The sequence below is a fragment of the Cervus elaphus genome, chromosome 30, assembly GCF_910594005.1.
Source record: "Cervus elaphus chromosome 30, mCerEla1.1, whole genome shotgun sequence".
NCBI lineage: Eukaryota > Metazoa > Chordata > Mammalia > Artiodactyla > Cervidae > Cervus > Cervus elaphus.
In genome coordinates, this window is record NC_057844.1 from 55,208,407 (window position 1) to 55,214,041 (window position 5,635).

Consider the following 5,635-nt stretch of genomic DNA (forward strand, 5'->3'; position numbering starts at 1 on the left):
AAGCTCAACAAGAGAATTTCTATAAAGAGGACTTAATCTGGAACATCTAAATTTATTGCAACTTAAATTTTCTTTTATTTTTGTTTGTGTTTTTCAAGGAAAATTTAATAACAAGGTAGATAACATATGCTTATCTAACATGTATGTTTATATCACTGAAGCTAAAGCAAAACATCCTGTTTATTGGGTCATTTATGGCCCCTGTATGTGTGTGCACTGCTGTGGAATTTCAAAAATACTGTGATTATAATTTCAGAACTTCAGAATCTGAATAAGTACCAGAGTTCTCTCCTTTTTATATGTAAAAAGAAAAGAAAATACTTTTTGAAAATTCTTTGAAACTTGGACAAAAATTCTGTAGCTATATTCTTAGATCATTCTGTAGAAACTTCACGATTCAGATGATACAAGGGAAGCATCAGTTCAGTGTTTTAGAGAATTCGTTTCACCTCTCATGATCTCATTAATCAGGAGAATGTTGGTGGCAATAACAGTGCAGAAGTGAAGAAGTTGTATCTACACAAAATAGTTATCCCATATGTCTACTTCTTCTGCTACCAATGGCTCATCTGTGTTCAAGTCCACATTCACAAGTAGACCCGATTCTGAATGTTCTGCTTGAATTTTAACTAATGTTTCTAAAGGTTTAAAACCAGAATGCTGAACAAGAATTTGGGGATAATGAGCAAAGCATCAGTAAATTCTTGCCCTCTAAGTTGGGTCCTGGGCTTGTGTTTAGTCAAGACTTCTTTCATTGCCTTGTCCACTCCACCAGCACCTGGAACTATACAGCCACCATCAATAGCATTTTTATTAGCCCTGAAGCCATTTATGATTGCACCTTTGATTTGAGTACGTGTGTGCTTATTTGACCCTTTGGTCAATAATGTGATAAAACAATGACCATTTAACTTAAGAAAGGTGAACTTCTTTCCTTCTGATGGATGTTCATAGACAAGTCTTGCACACCACAAACAATCAGGCTTTGGGCCACCAAGAGAATTTAGGGCTATCCCACCACAAACAACAGTCAGCCTTTCCGTATTTCTCCTCTTAGCTCTTCTCAGATCTAGTCTGCCTTCTCTTCAAAAGCATCTAAGAAAATGGGGTCAATTTCCTTTCAACGAAGAACAACAAATTCTTTATTTGAATCACTACAGGCTTTCTTTTTCAGGTCTATTATTTTTTTACTCTGTCTTCAATTAATTTTCTTTTAGCTCTTACTAGTTTCTCCTCCTCTGCACTCTTGTGAAAAAAATTCACGTGTGTTTTTTTTTTCATATTCTAATGACACCATATTGTATCTGAGGATGCACACCTCTTTTACTCTCTTTTTCATATCAGGATGTTGTGCCCCATCATCCAAAACAAGACCTCTGATTAAGCCTAGATTGGTTTCATGTTTATGTTTATGTTTCATCCCCATGATCTCAACTATGATGAGGTCAATAGGTTCATCTTTTCTTCTTATGCCCAAAATAGAGTTCACTGCAGCCTCTGTTGAGACATCAGCAAGTTCAGCATGAACTTTAGTTCATAGAGATGTCCAGGACACATCTATAAGTGTTTCCTTGTCCATTTCTTTGTTTACTTTGTATCAAAACCTGAAGTGCATTTCCTTTGAAGTTTCAAATACTTTTGCAATTATTTTGCAATTATTCTGGGATGAAGATCTTCAAACATGTAGAGATTCATGTGCTTTAGTACCACTCTAATGATTAAGAGATTAGAAGTATAGCATCCACAGTTTTGTCATTCTGGGCTGTTGCTACTTTGGTAGTTAAGGAGGTTGTCAGGTGTTGAATTTGCAATCTATGAAGCAGCACATTTCCATCTTTAGTAGCTTGATGTCTCCAGCACCAGAAGCCAGCATCTTCATGGTGCCCTTAGGTTCCAAGTTGATCCTCAGCACGTCCTACATCCCTTGAACCCCTGCACTGATATTGACCACCAACGCTGCTTGGGCTCAGGCCACCTCAGCCTTGGGGTTTAGGATTTTCACAGCCACCATAGCTGACCCAGCAGAGGAAGATAAGGGTCCTGGTATATGGAAAGCCCTGAGGCAGTTCAGTGTGACCAACAACTTACTTTTTCTTTACTGCAGATTTAGAATTCCTTATACAAAGTATCAGTGAGTTTCTAATTTCCAAATTCAGCTAACCTTTGCTGAATTGATCATACTTGATCTCTTGGCTGAGGTAGCTTCATAATACACTTTCTATAATGCTTCTCTATGCTTGATATCTTTATCCTCTGGTTCTTCTCTCTGTGATGGTACCTTCTCAATATCACCATCTGTCTCTGCTAGTATTTTTTATCTATGCAATCACATGCTGCTTATGCATTAGTTATTCTTAGAGGTGCATCTGCACCCTTTATTTCTCACCTTGCTTTCTAGATATTCACATATATCTGGTGGTGGATCATATCTGCATTTTTTACAAGCTACTAAAATCTCTCTCTGACCTTACTGGATATCACTATTCCCCACTCACCTTATACATGCTCTGCATCCTCACTCTATCTTCATCAACAGTACTATCATCCAGTCACTAGGCCAGATCTGAGACTACCCTCCTATTCCTCAAGCCTCACAACTGCTCACTTTAACTATACATCAGGGTCATTCAAATCACAGTTCCTGTCTCAGTGGTTACCTTTGTGCACTGAAGTTTGAGGCTTTCAGTGTGAGCTTTATACAAATCAATATCATCAAGCCCTTCTACTAACCCCCTGAGTTTCTTCCCAAGACCTTGACAATGAAGAACAAGTACCTCTGGATGATAAACAAGACTTTACATGACCTGAGGTTCGCTAACTCTCCAGGTATCTACTACCGATTCCATTTTCTATCCCACTCTTTTGACAAAAGCAAAATAATTTTCTGTTCTTTCTTGGCCTCTACTCTTTGTTCACAGTTTTCATCCATCTCAAGTGTTGCTCTAAAATAATCTAATATAAATCTATATATTCTCCTTTTCCTCCTGTAAATGCTAAGGTAGTCAGTTTACCACCTGTTTCTTTTTTTTTTTTTTTTGGTATCTTGTTCTCCTCTTTAGAAAAGACTATTCAGATGAAATGTATGCTTTTAAACAACCAATAGAGACAAAGATCTGTATTAAATGTACCTTGACATTTATTTCTCTTTATGCTTTTTTCTTCTACAAGACATACATAGTTCTTTATAATTCTTAACTTTTATGGAGAGAGGCTTTTTGTTATATTTGTAAGCTTTAGAAAATTATAATATGAATCATAACCTTTCCCTGGGTTATATGTAGAAATTGTATAATTTTGATTTAATGTTTTCTACTGACACTAGTCATTGTCAAGCATATTCACTATCATTTTAAGCCTGAATTTGCCAATACCCATTCTATGAAACAATGATTCAAAAATATCTTCCATACTCAAGTAAATGTTAGAAATGCTGTGCTAAAAGTCAGTAGATGTCTTTGGGGTAGGAAATCCTAAAATTATTGTTTTATTCATATTTCCTTTGAATATTTGGGAGGGAGATATACAATAACAGAGTGCTTCACAAACATATTTCATCAAAGAATATTTTTAAATGACAACTATTACCTTCTATCAAGTGGATTTCTGGCAGTTATTATCATGTATCAAACAGATATCAGTTTTGAAAATGCTGATCTAATTTTTAACCTTCTAAACTGTCAGAAGGTATTCCTTGGACTCATTTAATTAGCAAGTTCTAAATGTTATGAGAAGCTAATCTTCCACAAGAAGATAAGATCATTAGAAAATGTTGCCAAAATCTATCATCTTTATGTTGTGGAAATGGCTAGATAGATGATTACTCTTTTCTTTCTTGATAACCTACTACGTATTAAGGATCATGAGTTTTATAGGGATGAAAAGATCTAGACGCTATGGACATCCAGTTAATAAGATGCAAGTTTTACTTTACAGGAGCTTCTGTCTGCTCTGGTATTTCTAGGTAAGATTCTTATTTTAGTGTTGGCAGTATCTGGTGGAGATAAGGTGCCTAATGGCAGATTCTGTTCTTTCACAAGTATTGGACATGATATCTGTCAGAATCTAGGTGATAAAATATGATAGTATACAACAGAGGTGATGATACCCAATAAAATGCAAAAGGAATGCTCCAGTTTAGCATACAGGATATCCTTGAGCATCTGGGACACCTAATGACTCTAAAAATAGCATAGAATATAAGAAAATAAAAAAAACTCCTGGGTGGAAAAGTAGGAACAAAAGTGAATATACTTAGTGATAAAAAAAGAAAGAAATAATGCCATTTGCAGCACTATGACTGGATCTAGAAATTACCACACTAAGTGAAATCAGTCAGAAAGAGAAAGACATACACCATATGATAATACTTATATGTGGAATCTAAAAATATGACACAAATGAACTTATCTATGAAGCAGAAACAGACTTATAGACACAGAGAACAGACTTCTGGTTACCAAGGAGGAGGGGGAGGGAAGAAGGAAGGATTGGGAATTTGGGAAAAACAGATGCATTTAGGATAGATAAACAACAAGGTCCTACTGTATAGCCCAGGGAGCTATATTCAATATCCTATGACAAAGCATTATGGAAAATAATATATATATTTATATATATATAATATATATACAACTGAATCACTTTGCTGTACCACAGAAATTAACACAACATTGTAAATCAACTAGACTTCAGTGTGCCTGTTGAGTTGCTTCAGCTGTCTGACTGCAACCCTATGCACTGTAGCCTGCCAAGGTTCCTCTGTCCATGGGATTCTCCAGGCAAGAATACTGGAGTGTGTTGCCATGCCCTCCTCCAGGAGATCTTCTGTACTCAGGGATCGAACCTGTGTCTCTTACATCTACCTACATTGGCAGGTGAATTCTTTACCACCAGAGCCACCTGGGAATCCCCTATACTTCAATAAGCTAAACTACAAAAAAAGTGAATGGACTCTGTGTTCCTCCATTTGATGCATGATATCCTAGGACCTGAGATGTCCCACTGAGTATTTTTAGCAGTAACAATAGGGTGATGCTTAAAACATAGACCCTGGCATTAGAGGCTCTGAGTTTGGAGCCAGTTTGTACCAATAAGTGTGAGACCAGTAGTTACATGGATAAATAGGTAACTTTGAGGAAAGTGTCAAGCAAGTATAATGTGTCATCTAAAACCTTTCAGAGCACTATATTCATGCTAGACACCTCAGAGTAAAAACCTTAAAATCAACTGAAGAAGGTATAAAATAAACAAAGAAACTGGTCTATCAGAGAAAAAGGAACAAGTCTTCTGAATAATTTCTTCAAATATAACATCTTCTGCTACAGTCTTTCACTGGAAGATTTAGCTACCTAATGAGAAAGATCTTCTTATATGGTTATCATTTTCTCCTCAGTTGTAACTAAGGGTTCTAGTCCTACTATTCTACTGAATGTTTTAACCCTCATTAAGGAACCCCAAGAGCTTCTCTGGTAGCTCAGACGGTAAAGAATCTGCCTGCAATGCAGGAGACCCGGGTTCAATCCCTGGGTTGGGAAGATCGCCTGGAGAAGGGAATGGCTACCCACTACGGTATTCTTGCCTGGAGAATTTCATGGACAGAGGAGCCTGGTGGCTACAGTCCATGGAGTTGCAAAGA

The 5,635-nt window shown here is 36.8% G+C and overlaps 1 pseudogene; it reads right to left on the reverse strand.

Moving 5' to 3' along the window:
* Positions 1-516: 516 nt before the first annotated feature.
* Positions 517-2,011, reverse strand: LOC122686680 (annotated as a pseudogene).
* Between the last annotated feature and the right edge of the window lie 3,624 nt (positions 2,012-5,635).